Below are 15,169 nucleotides of genomic sequence, written 5' to 3'. Positions count from 1 at the left end.
AAGAGAATGGGAATTTTAGTCTTCTTGGTGCCCAGAAGGGGAAGAGAACCAGCTGTCCATGAGCAGCCCTATGACTACCATGCAAACAGTTTTCTTCTCTCTCTCCTCCACTGCCCTCTCACACTCTCTGAGCCAAAGGACTTGACTCTTCTTCACACACAAGTACTAAAAGTAGGAAGTGTGAATTCCCTCAAATACCTAATGCAAAAAGTAACCAAATTACCTGTAACTACACTCACCTTCCCTTGCTTTCCTCTAGTCTCAGAAAAAGTGGTGACCCTTCTGAGAACAGGTACTATCCTACCTGCACTGAGGTTTACTTCCACTCCATTACTTTAGCAGCCCTGCTTCATCTATAATTTCCTTCTGAGTCTATATTTTTAATCTCATCCACACTTCTGTACCTCCCTTTCAATCTATAACAAACTCAATTATCTCACCCCCATGCAAACTACTCATGGTGCTGTAGTTCTCTCTCTCTAAACTTGGAAAATAATAGCTAATAATTTGTTTCTCATCCTTTTTTCTTTTTCTTTTTTAATTGAGAAAGGTTATGCATAGAAAATCACACATTTAATTGTGTAAGATTACACATATAAAAGGGTTTATTATATATATGTATGCATATATATACACATATATATGTAGATATTTGTATAATAATAAGAGGAATGCATATATATTTGTTTTTATTCATTGTACCATTGGGAAAAGTTTGAAATTGTTTTCCATTTTTTTGCTACTACTACTACTATCATTACGGATTTTCTTGTGTATGTCTCAGATGCTCATATATAAGACTATTCTCTACACTTTCCCATAAAAATGAAATTTCAGGGTCATCAGGTATATTATATATGTTAAACTTTACTAGGTAATACCGGGAGGTTTGGCACACTGGCTGGATCAACTTACATTCCCCAAAAACAGAGTATTATAATTCCTGTTGTTCCACATCATTGCTAACATTTAGCATTGTCAGACTTTTTACATTTTTGCAAACCTATTGGGTGTGAAATATTTCATTGCAATTTTAATTTGCATTTCTCTAAATGTTAATATGGTTGAGTATCTTTGCATATTTTTATTGGCCATTTATGTTTCTTTTCCTGTTAAATATCTGTACATGGCTTTTGCTCATTTTTTTAATTAAATTATTAGGTTTAAAAAATTAGGAGTTTTCTATATATTCTCTATGCTATTCCATTTAGAGTTATTTGCATTACAAATGCCAGCTCCCAGTTTATATCTTATCTTTTCACATTTTTATAATGCATTTTGATCAATAGAAGTTTTAGTTTTTAATATTATGAAAACTTTGTGGTTTTCATTCTTTGAATATTAAGAATCCCTACCCTACATTCTTTGAATATTAAGAAGAGTGTAAAGACACTCTTCTGTATTTTCTTCTTAAATGTTTCTCCTAAAATTATTTTATATGAGGTGAGGTAGAGATCACATTTTATTTTTTCCACGTGAATAACCAAATGTTCCCATACAATTTACGAAATAGTGAATTTCTCCCACTGCAAAGGTGGTCGATGTCATATCATATGTTTATGGGCTCTCTACCTTGTTTTATTAGCCTAATTCCATAACCCTGTGCCAATAACTTTGCCAAATTTTCTTAATTATTATCATTTGTAATGTCTTAATGACTAATTAGGCATACCACCCTCCCCAAGTAGGTAATTTTTTTCAGGACTATTGACAATTTTTGCCTTTTGATCTTCAGTATAAATTTCAGAATCCGCTTGACAAGATCCACTAAAACTATGTTGATATTTTATTGAAAATGCACTGAATCTAGAGATAAATTTGGGACCAAATGACATTTATAGGATACTGAGCCAGGTTATCCATGAGCATTGTATATCTCTCCACTTATTTAGGTATTTTAAAATTCTTTTACTGTATATTTTTCAACATAAATGTCTTACATACCTTTTGTTAAATTTATTCTTTCTGTTACTCTTTTTGTTAGATTTAAACCTTCTGTATGTTACTGTTTTTGGTAAAGTAAACATTCCATTTGTTGCTGTTGTATAGAAATGCAGCTGATAATTATGTATTGATCTTAAATCTAGCATTTCTCCTGAATCCTTTTATTAGTTCTAATTTCTCATTTTTTGTCAATAATGACAATTTTGATTTTATACTTTCTTTTCTATTATTATTTTTCCTGACTAAATGCATTCTTGAGGACTATTAATAAAATTTTGAAAAAATTTTTAGTAATGATGCTTTTAATATTTCATAATTGCTAAAACTATTGTTATTTTTAGAGGACTTATATCAAATTAAGAGAGTTACCTTAAATTTCTTTATCAATCAAGGAAGTCTAAGTATAATACAACAAATACCCTAAATTCAGTGTCTTAATAAATTTTTTGCTCAAATCACAGTTTAAAGCTGGTTGGCATAAGTGGCTCTGCTTCATGTGTTTATTCAATGATCCGAGATCCTTTTTTCTAGTGATTCTTCCATTTCTTAGGTCTTGGGAGTCCATTGCTGCATTCACTTTATTTAACTGACAGACATCAAGCAAAAAGAGGGAGAATATGGAGATCACAAGGGAAGTTCTGGGGTGAGCCCTAGAAGTGGCATTCATGGCTTCCGTTGGTCAGGATTCCACACAGTTATGTGCCCCCTTTTAGACATAAGGAGCTTCTCTTTAAGAAACCATCTCTCAATGTGATTTGGCAACTGCCTACAATGTAAACGTATAAACCTTTTTAAAAATACTGTTTATAACAATTCTATAGAACCATGCATATTTATTGGTGTGCTGTCCATTAGAATGGTGGGATGTACCGGAAAGATAAATAATTTTAGACTTCAGAAAACTTGATACTTATTTTATTTCTCAGGGCCTCGAAAAATAATAGTCTGGGATTAGATAATCTCTAAGTAAATAATATCTAATTCCTTCAGTCACTTGTTAGATGAGCATTTATTTTTTCTCAATGATGAGTTTCTCATCACAAATTTATATTAGGGTCTTCCAGAATACAAGGTGAAGATAAGATATCACTACAAGCACTTACTGATAATAGCATCTTTCAGTATTATTGGGTAAATGTGAACACCTCTTTTGTATAGTCTCTCTATTTTGACTTCAGACCTTTATGGAAATAAGACTTTATGAAATTATGTCACAGTGATTAACTATGCCTGTTTCAAAGAGTGGGTCTTCTAGTATGCCTTTTGAAAGATCCATCATTTTTCATCTAGCACCACAGAAATAATATGACAACCTCTAAACATAATCACATTTTTTTTTTTTTTTTTTTTTGGTGAGGGAGATCAGCCATGAGCTAACATCCATGCTAATCCTCTTCTTTTTGCTGAGGAAGACTGGCTCTGAGCTAACATATATTGCCAATCCTCCTCCTTTTTTTTTTTTCTTCCCCAAAACCCCAGTAGATAGTTGTATGTCATAGTTGCACATCCTTCTAGTTGCTGTACGTGGAACGCGGCCTCAGCATGGCCGGAGAAGCGGTGCGTCAGTGCGCGCCCGGGATCCGAACTCGGGCTGCCAGTAGTGGAGCGTGTGCACTTAACCGCTAAGCCATGGGGCTGGCCCAATCAGATATTATTTTAACATCTTAATTAAATTAAAAGCCTCAAAGTTTCACAGACAGTCAATAAGCACTTTAATTAAGCATATTTACTATGTGCTAAGCATTAATGTGCTTGCTATATATTTGGCAAAAAAGGCATAATCATTTGACATGATGGCATAATCTTTCTTAAAATATAATTGAGTGTTTTATTACAGGATTTCTCAGTCATGATTCTGGTAGAAAAGAGACAAAACAACCAAACTGGATAATGTGATAAGAGTTTTAATAAAAGGACTCTTTACAACGTACATACAGGGTTCGAATAAACCAAAAAGGGACTGTGCAGGACTCTTGGGGTTAGCAACATTGAGGATCCCACCATCCCTAAACCTGAAGGTACAAAGGAGGGAATGGTTATTGAAATGTGGAGCAGGTGACAGTATGGAGAGGTCACCTAAAGGAACTGTGGTCTTTGCATAGAGGCATGCCAACTCATAATGTGGCAAGGAGGGAGCCAGGGTCATCAATTTTGTAACAGATTTTTCAGAAAAATATATCTTCTAAAATTAAATTATCTGCAGTAAAACTTTAAACGTTTCAAAAATTATCAAGATTGGGAGGTTATTGTAGGTTTCGAAGTTATTATTTTTAAAAAGTTAATGTTCACATTTAAAATAGAATTTTATGGCTTCATTTGAGCACTGACCTCACTCTCTTCTCACCCTCTCATCTCCTGCTGGTGTTCTGCATTGGCCAAGCCCTAAAAGGCAAGTGAGCCTATTAACAACCATCTATTTAGTCAGAGTGGAGAAGGGTAAAAAGTAGATCTAGAAGAGCAAACAGGAGATATCTAGTGCAGAAGGGCAGCTCTGAATAAAGGTGAATCAAGAAGCTCTAGAGTAGATGTCTGGGTTTGAATCTTAGCTCTTCTACTAACTGGCTCCATGACCTTGGGGAAATCGCCTAATCCCTCTATGTCTCAAATGTCCTCTTCATAAGAGCAATTAATGGTATAAATTGTCTTATGAGACTGGATAAGGAATAAATGAGGGAACACATATAAAACACTTGGATCATATATATGATATAGTAGGCACTTAAGAAGAGTTGGCTATTTTTATTAATATGTAACGTCAGTAATAAAGCTCTCTGGTTTGCTTATCTGAGGTACTGCCTATCCCTACTTCCATGACCTACCAGAAGCAAATCTAACACATAGGTGGAATCTTTTGTTGTTTGTTCATTACCTGTTAGACTCCTATGCCTAATATTATTAAATTAACAATCATACTAATACTTTCATATACAAATTATAACCTATTCTTAGCAAAGGCTCAACAAATTAATTCATTCCAGTTACTGAAAAAAAAGGATTTGTTATTGCATTTGTTCAAACAAATGATCTGTTGGTTTAAGCCAAAGGACAGATACTCTGTTTATTTGTTAATTAATAAATCAGATGTGGAAATTATTTGAAAGAGCAAGAAAGCTTTTGATCACATTAGTTATGTAGACCAACACATCAAGCTAGTTCTACTTATGCCCTCCCATGTATACACCAATGCATTCATTTATTTATTCCATAAATGTATGTTGAGTATCTACTGTATGAGAAATAGAAAACTAAATGCTAATAATTGAAAGGTAAAGTGATAAAAATTTGTCTGCAGTTGGAGAGAGAAGCCTTTTAAAAGCAAAAATGTAACAATAACAGTATAACCCATGAAAGTCCATTTGTGCAAATGACAAATTTTTTTGCATCAGCTGGGAAATTCTTCAGAAGAGATAACATAAGAGCTCAGTCTTGAAGGATGACCGATTTTTGGAATATTAAGTGACTCTTGTATTAAGAAACAGTTAAACTTGTTACAAAAAGAACTTTCTTGCTCACGTATTAGATTGAACCATATTCAATTGCCATTTTTATAGATCAAAAATGATCACATATTAGCAAAATCATAAAACTTCAAGCTAATACATAAAATAAATAGGGTAGTAGTATTCTAAGATATTTTTCCCTCATAAAGATGTATTTGTTCCCTAATCTAAAAGTCAAATACAAATGCATTGCAGAGTTTTTCCTTTTTAAATTTAAGAGGGGAAAAAACATTTGTAACCAAAGAATTCAAGAGACTAGGAAGTGATATGTGTTAAATATAGGACTTAATCACTAGTAACAATATCTAACTCTCACTGCCACTTACTATGTTAACCACCTAATGCAAAAGATATTTTTCAGCCTCACCCTGACCTATGAGGTAGGCATCATTTACCCACATTTCAAAATAAAGAAACTGAAGAACAAAGAGATATATATCTTGCTCAAGTTCACACAGAAAGGAGCAGAACTGTATTCTGAACCCAGGCAATCCGGCTCTAGAAATTCTGCTCTTGACTGTTATAGTCTGTTTTTCTGCAGAACAAAAATACAAACATAACAGATTTCATTATATATATGAGACAAAGTTGAAATCTAGCTTAAAAAAATGTATTGGACTAATGAATGTCACTATGATGCTAAAGTTTATATGAAGCTTAAAATGTAGACAAATTCAAAAATCATAATATGCTGGAACTAATTCCACCCTGAAGGATTCATCCTACAGATTTATCTGTAGACTTGCAAAATTATGTTTGTAGCATTATCGATAATAGACACAGATTGGAAATAACTCAAATGACTTTTAGTATAGTATTTGAGTACATTTTTTCACTCAGCGGATTTTTTTTTTCTTTTTAAGAAGAGCTCATGGATTCTATATTCCTTGACTACTTTGGTGTTTAAAAATATATGCTTTGTCTTTATCCTTGAATTACTTTAAGGCTAGGTTAATATTCCTTGTTAATATCTCTTATGCTTTAGAACTATGCACATATTACTACCTGGTCTTCTAGCATTGAATTTTCTGAGTGGAACTCTAAAGCCAGGTTGGTTGTCTCCACTTCTAAGTAGAGAGAACTCTTTTTTTCTACCTAGAAGTTTACAGATTTTTTTTTTCTATCTTGATATTCATTAATTTAGCCAGAATATTTATTGAAGTCGAGCATTTTGAATCTTATTTTCCTGAATCACTGTGTTATTTTTTTCTATGTAGATTCGAGTCTATCTTTGTGTCAGAAATTTTTTTGGCTAACAAAGTTCAGTAACTCTAAAATGTCCTAAAATTCCCTGAATGTTATGACCACTGCTTACCTTTTCAAAATCATTTTATGTCACTCTACTCCCTCTGTTGCTAGTTCAGTCAAAACGGTCTTCTCTCTCTTCTTCGAATAATCAAGGCCTTTGTACAGAAGTTCACTTCCTGTGTCCCATCCTGAATTCTTCTCTTTAAGGTTAAGTGACACTTGTGAATCGTGCAGATATTCACTGATCTCCCAAACCTTAGTGTTGATTAGATTTCACTGCTAATTCTTTGTCACAGCAACCTGTCCTTGGTATTTATACAGATATCTCAATTATAACTATTTAGTTATATAAAACTCTTTGTCTGATTTATTCCTCTACAGACTCTAAGATTAATGACGACAGAAATCATAGTTATTTTACTCATGCAGAATCCCTACCATCTCACAAAGGGTTTTTGTTAAATGGATGGATGGATGTACACACGCATGGATCAACCTAAGAATTCATTGAATACATTTTTAAAAATCTGTCCAATTTTAAAGTCTGAAATCCCATTTTAACACTGTTATTGCCTTTTTACACTTATTTTTACTTGATTACTTAGATATCATTAACTTCTGCACACTTACCAGCATATATTCCTACGCAATTTGACCATTATTTTTAAGTCATAGTACCCAACTCCTGCACTATGGACCAAATGCATTATAGAACCGAGCCTTCTTCCATCCACTTCTGTCCAGCTCCTCGCTCCATGTCTGTTTCCAGCTCACACACATTTTGTTGGGCCCATTCCACTCTTGGACACCTCAAGATCCGAATACTGACTCCAGCCTGCTTTGGTTAGCTCCCTAACTACAACTAAGCTCATAACTTCCCCTTAAGGAATAATTCAGAAACTTGCAAGAAAAATTATCTTCTTGTTCCAGGTTTCTCTTTCATTCAAACAGTTCTATGACCTCTATTTTCCTTCGACTAGGAATGTGAATTACCTTCCCTTCCATAGTTGCTGTTTTAATGAAGAAGAAGGCTGACTATACAATAAGAAAACCTAACCCTTTAAATGCCTGGGTGGTTACATTCATACTGTTGGCTCATATCTACCATGTTTCTGGGTCTGAGATGAAAGTAAGTTCACAGCTGTCAGGCCAGGAGAAATCATGCCAGATCATTTATATCTTTCTACCATATTGAAAAGAAGTTGAATTTTGAAAAAATTAGGACAATTTAGGTGAAAATGTCAGCTTTTAGAATAATGTTTTGATGACACTAATAAAATAAAGGACATTACATAAAATTAAATATGAAAAATATATGCCTCTTAAAAGAATGCATCTGATAATATAGTTTTCTCTACCAGTTCATCTACAAGTGTGCTGATTTAATAATAATTTCACTTGTATTGTGTTAGTTGTTTTTCAAATCATAGTGTTTCATTATTTTTATGTTTACGTCAAAACGACAAATGATCATATATCTCCCTAATTACCTTCTAACTTGGTTTGCATGCAGATATCAAGACTCTATGGCTTTTGTTGGATTGGCATGTTGGCTGTTGTCTCACATTGTCTTACAAACTGAAAAACAGTGCTCATGATATGTGTAAAATGATAATCCAGTTTAGCAAATGGCTTTTTAGTGATATTACAGTGTAATTACAAGTGTAGCCTCTGTAGTCCAAGATGACCAGGTCTATATCCTGCCTGCACCTGCCCACCTGATGTTGGGCAAGCAACAACTTCTATAGTTCCCTAGAAAATAGTGATGACAATAATACTGAACTATGACAATTTGGTGTGCTGCAAGGATGACTCGAGATTCAATGAGAGTGCCGGTTGCATAAGTCCATAATAAGGGAGTCCAATTACTTTCATTGACTATGATGCCTTGCCTGAGTTATCCCAGTCTACCTTAGGAAAAATTAAAATATATACAATTTATCCATTCCATCTCACTTCCTTTTTACTTCTTCTTAGGGCATACTTTAAAAAAAACAAAAAAGAAAGAAAAACAACTCATTTTGAGCTTATCTTTAATGTTACCCTTTCTTCTCTTAAAAAAAAATGTAATAAGAGAGATTGGTAGCAAAGTGGAAGACATGGAGATATCATAGTTTCCCTAAGTACTGGACTCAGCACATCTTCAAAGTATATTTCATCAACATGACTGACGATCTTTTAGAATTATAGAAAAGACAGCAGAATTATAGTGGTTTGGTCTTGATCATTTTAATATGATATGAGAACCTCTTAATATTTAGTGTCTAATATATAACATTTGGAGAGAAATGTTATATATAAGGTTTCATTAATAGATAAAATCTTATGAAAATAAGACCTTAATTTTGATAATTCCAAGTCCACAATCTAAAATGGAAGCCGCATCAATCAAACCTAGGACAATTGGGAAGCCACAGGTAAAAATCAAATTAAGCCATGTAATTTTTTTTAAATGTGAACATTAACTTTTTAAAAATAATATTAAAATCTACAATGGCCTCCCTAATCTTGACAATTTTTGAAATGTTTAAAGCATCACTGCAGATAGTTGAATTTTAGAAGGCATATTTTTCTGAAAAATCAATTAGCAAAATGTATATTCCATAAAAATTTATTATCAGGATGAATCTATGTCATAGAAGATGTATGAAAAAGAAAGCAAAAGTGAAAGAGTTAGAGGCAGAGAGAGAGCAAACAAATCTAGGACAGCATTCAAACGAAAGAAGATAATGTGAGGAAGCATTTCAACACTCAATACTTTAGCCTACAGAGCCTCCAGTGTGCAGCAACACCTCCAACCACTGTGGGTCAGAGTGTATCAGCCCAACCATCCATCTCAGGTTTTATTGCCAGACTCACCTCTCCAGCAGAATTTGATGGATCAAAGGCAGTGAGCAGGAGATAAAGCAGCAAGAAACTGTGACAACTTCCCAGCGTAAATTGAAACACACTTTGTCACTCATCAGTTGTTCTCCATAATGACGCTCCAAAGTAGCTCAACATGCAGCTTAAGACACCATAACCTAACAAGGATCTGTTTCAGTGTTTCGTAAGACATAGTGAAACCAGCCCAGAATTTACAGTCAGACAAATCTGGGTTTAACTCCCTGCTACAATTTATGAGCCATTTTTATTAAACTAATTTTTATTTAACTAATTATTCCTTAATTGTAAAATGGAAATAAGCTTCATGCGGTGCATGTGAGGATTTAATTTAGATCATGCCTCAGAGGAAATGTACACTTCCCCCATGATGAAGCACATTTAAGCAACACAGACAGAGGAATCCACAAATGGGCATAAGCATCTGCACTGAAAGTTATTATTTTGGGATTTATATTATTTATAAAATATTTAAAATATTACTTTAAGGAACCTAGGTTGAGGGGTAAAGGGCTATTTCAAAATGAAAGTTTGCTGTCCATATTGATTTAAATATTATCCCAGGGACACCAAGAAATAGCTAAATAGTTAGCTATTTTATGCTTCACAATTACAGTACAAATGTCACCTTGCCTAATTCTGGCTAGAAAGAGGATTGAAGAGACTGTGGAGTTTAATCAGTTAAATTTCTGGAAAAAAAATTAGTCCACACGGTGATAATATCAAGAAAAACACTATATGCTTTTCTTCACATGATGAAGTGATGCTTTACAGAAAGATATTTGAAACAAACTTAAAACAGTTAGATACAATTGCTTCTGGTGCCATAAGGAAGTACAGATCTCTTCAAAAATCTCTCTTTAACAAATCCTTCTGAAAATTCATCAGATCTTTTAAAAAAGTTTTTTAGAACTTACTTTGTCACGTAAAGCTCTACCTCCATCCTGTACACTCCTTCTCTGGAAATAACCACTGTTCTCAAGTTGATATATATCGTTTCAGAATGAGTTTCTGTATTTTTATTGCATGTATAAGTATCTATGAGTAATATCATTTATTGTTGAATAAAAGGCACAAAAAATTGTTTAATTATATAGAAACAAGTTAAAAATTAGATTTTTGCCACCCAAAGATTTGCACAGTTTTAGAAAAATGATTTCTAGATCATAAATTTTTTGTTATTATGTATTTTGTCTTTTTTGTGTGTGTGTGTGGGGGGGGAGATTGTCGCTGAGCTAACATCTGTTGCCCATCTTGTCGCTGAGCTAACATCTGTGCCAATCTTCCTCTATTTTGTATGTGGGACACTTGCCACAGCATGGCTTGATGAGCAGTGTGTAGGTCCATGCCCAGGACCTGAACCTGCAAACCCAGGGTTGCTGAAGTGGAGCACAGGAACTTAACCACTATGCCACTGGACTGGCCCCTATTTTGTCTTTTAAAAAACTTCCTTTTCCAACAACTTATTCTCAATTCAAGAAATATAATTGATTTTTAAGTATGGATCTTTCATCTATCAAACTTTTTGAGTTTCTTTATTAGGTAGTAAAATGTGGCAGTATATCCTCTTCAATTATTGATCTAAGATTTTTCTTTTCTAGTCATATATTTGATTTATTTCTCTTGAATTATTTCACTGACTACCTCCAGTACAATGCTGAAAAAAAATTCTATTAGCAAGAATTTCTGCCATGTTACAAAATTAAATCAATTGCTTCTAACATCAATTGCTTCCATAAAGTATGATGTTGGAAGAGCTATGGAAATAGAAATACAGAGAATGGTTGAAGGGAGAGAGAGAAATTTACTTTGACAAGTTAAGGATCTTAAGCCTTACACCATATTTTATTAAAAGAAGTTTTGCTTCTCATTTTATCCATCACAAATGAGATTTGAATATTATCAACTCTTCTTTGCAACTATCGAATCATTGCTGTCAAATTGATTATACGATTTTTTCCTTTAATATTGAGATTTATATTAATAGATTTTCTATTACTTACAAGTAAATCTAGTCATGCATATTTTTTTTTGAGATATTCCTGAATTACTTTTGCCAATATGTATAAAAGATTTCTAATTTACAGTCATGTGTCGCTTAACAATGGGGATATGAGAAATGGGCTGCTGGCGATTTCCACATTGTGCGAACATCATAGAGTGTACTTACACAAACCTAGATGGTATAGCCTACTACACACCTAGGCTATATGGTACCAATCTTATGGGAACACCTTCATATATGCTATTCATCCTTCACCAAAACATTGTTATGCGGCTCATGACTGTATATCCAGAGTGACAGTAACCTAAAATTTTTCCTTCACAGTTTGATCTCCTTCTTGTTTCAAAGTTATATTACACTCAGTAAATGAGTTTGTGAATCTTCTACTCTATCTATTATCTAGAGAGCTTATAAAAGTTAGGGCTCATATCTTTCTTGACATGAGATTGCCTATAAAAACAACTACTCTTGGAATTTCAGGTAGGGAAGATTTTAACTAAGGAAAACCTTTAAACACTTTTAAATTTCTTTTTAAAACTGGACTTTTAGATTATATTTTCAAGGAAATTAATCTTTTCATCTAATCTTTCAAGCTTAATGACACAAAGTTGTGTATTGTATTCACTTGTACTTTTTAGTTTTATTTTCCATATAGTTTTATTTCCTTTTTTAAGATTCTCTTTGTTATTTGTTTGTAACTTCTCTTTTCTGCTGATTAATAGTGAATTTAATTTGCTTATTTTTTCAGTCTTTCAAAGAGCCCCCTTGAATTTGATGATCTTATCTATTTGATGCTCTTGTCTTTTTAATAATTTTTTCTGTTATATTAATTTCTACTGCTATCTTTTTTCTTTTTTCATGCTTCTTTCTTTAGGTTCATCCAAGATTTGCTCTTTCTAACTTCTTGAGTTGACACTTTTTAAAGAAATCCAAAATGCAAAGAAAAGACTGCATCAGCTACCTTTATTAGGAAATAAGGACCAGCATCCCACAGTTAGCAAATGCACAACAAAGCATTTTTTCCGCGTGTCATTGCCAATGCACAGAAACTCATTTGTACTTTTTTAGCTCATGAGGTTAAATGTAGTGTGCATTTTCTCATTTGGAGTTTTGTGACGTGTGAGATTAAATGTACTAGATAGTTTATTAAGCAAGTTTTCATCATAGTTTACAAACTGAATATACAGTTTTGTAAAATCTGTTTTATAGTGTTTTTGTTAAAGCAGAAAATATAGTTCTGTATTTTCCCCAAATTGGCAGTCTTTGTTAGTTATTATAGTTATTCTGTATACCTATAAATTTTAAAAATTCTTTGGAGTATGGGATTGAAAGTTGGTATCAGGCTTCCAAGGTCACTGAAGAAGTTTCATTTGAATATAAGTAAAGTCAAATATATTTGGAAAATATTGCGTTAACCTAATAGTCAATTGGGTTCCAAATATTGTAGGTCAGTTTTTTAAAACCCTAATGGAGCAAAAGTTATCTGTGGGAAAAAATGAGCAAAAAATTATCTATGGAAAAACAAATATCTATGGAAAATTATCTATGGAGAAACAAATAAATTTCAAAGACTCCATATGCTTCAGAGATTAATAATACATAATAGCATATCAAAAGCTTTGAGAATTCCTCTTGTAGGTTAAACAAAATAATAAAATCATATAAAACTCTTGTTAATCTTTGTTTAACCCAATGTTTTCCAAATACATTGGAATATAGAACAACTTTTCTGAGAAACATTTCAAAAAAGTGTTTGCTAAAACACAGATACTGCATGGAACACAGCTTAGGAAACACTGGGCTAAATCAGTGATGGTGTCTCTTCCTTGCTCTCACTCTTTCTGTGATCTCTAAGATAACTAAATACATAACACCTTCCATTCCCACTGGAGGTTTGAATAAATTGAGAAATAAGACAAATTAGTAGGCTAACTGAATCCTAGAATTTATCAGACATATCTACTAAATTACAATAGTGCTGGACTAAGACAGGCCTCTCACCACATGGAGAGAACTGGCCCTGGAAAAAAAAGTGAAGACCACAGCTTTCTGTGAGCAGGTGGGTTTCCAAGGAGGTTAGAAGGCTGAAGTTGAGCCAAACTCTCCCAGTGACTCTTCCAAAATATACCATCCAGATAAATCTCTCCACCTTACCAGAGGTGATTGAGTAAATGGATGGAGAAAGACCATGTGTTATACAAACCACGTTGTCTTAAACAAGGAAGGAAATATAGAACTGAGGAAGAAGGCTTTCTTAATATTCCACAGCTTTTAGTTCCTTAATCTATTGGTCTAATCATTACTCCTATGTCATCCTGGGCTCCTGTACTTGGGCCCCTTAGGTGAGGAAATCCACATTACATCATTCATTGGGGTCACTGCATCCTTGGGGACCTTACTTTCTCCACGTTTGCCTGTTTAGATTTGACCTCCAAACTTCAGAAATGACTCAGAATAGCATATTAAATCCAGAGCCATTCTTTAGGCAAGAATGAAAAATGTTTTCTTATTCTATTTTCCATCCCAAATTATGTCCAACTATATTCACGAATATATCAGAGTACCTTCAATTATGTTGAATGACAATACTCCAACACAAAGTGTGTAAACACATTCATCTCTTCTCAAAGAGAGTCATTGTAGACATGGCAACACCAGTCAGAAGATCTTATTTGAGACAGCTTTTGTTCCTGTGGTAGGCTAAATAATGACTCCCAAAGATGTCCATGTCCCCAGACCTAGGAATATGTCACAAGGCAAAAGGGACTTTGCAGATCTGATTAAGTCAGGGTCTTGAGATGGGAAGATTATCCTGGATTATCCAGGTGGACTCAATGTGATCATGAGGGTCCTTATAAGAAGGAGGCAGGAGATTCACAGTAGATCAGAGATGTGATGATGGGGAAGCACAGTTTGGAGTGATGCACTCTGAGAATGAAGGAAGAGTCCATGAGCCAAGAAATGTAGGCAGCCTCTAGAAGCTGGAAAAGACAAGGAAACAGATTCTGCCCTAGAGACTCCATAAGGAAAGCAGCCAACACCGTGATTTTAGCCCATAAGACTCATTTCAGATGTCTGACCCCAGAACTATAAGATAATAAATTTGTTTTGGTTTAAGCCACTAAATATGTGGTAATTTGTTATGGCAGCAATAGGAAACAAATACACTTTTGATACAGTGTATTCAAATAACCTCCTGTGAGCTATGGGTTTGTGATTTTCAGTCTGCATTGATGATGAGTAATAATATGACTGCTAAAATACCCTGTGAAAAAAGCATTTTTAGTATGTGCCCACAAAAATGTCTGTGATTGTCTCTTGTTAGGGAACCGTCTAAGCCTAACTTCTGTGCCTCCTAGGGAAGGCTTTCTCCTTGTCTTACATTTGCTTCAGCTGCAAAATCACCCTCAGCAGATTCTGAACAAAAGCTGCAGCTGATATTTCTGAAAGCTGTGTCTTTATGGACACCATGAGAGCCAACGAGCTTGCTGTGTACTGTGTAGGTCATGGTGTTTTGTTCTCTGTCTAGTTCTTTAGATTTCCCGGGCATGTTCTCTCAGGAAGCAGGAAATGCTTCTATCCCCTTGAT

This window comes from Diceros bicornis, chromosome 23 (assembly GCF_020826845.1).
Source record: "Diceros bicornis minor isolate mBicDic1 chromosome 23, mDicBic1.mat.cur, whole genome shotgun sequence".
NCBI classification, from domain to species: Eukaryota; Metazoa; Chordata; class Mammalia; order Perissodactyla; family Rhinocerotidae; genus Diceros; species Diceros bicornis.
Note: the sequence above shows the minus strand (reverse complement) of the source record.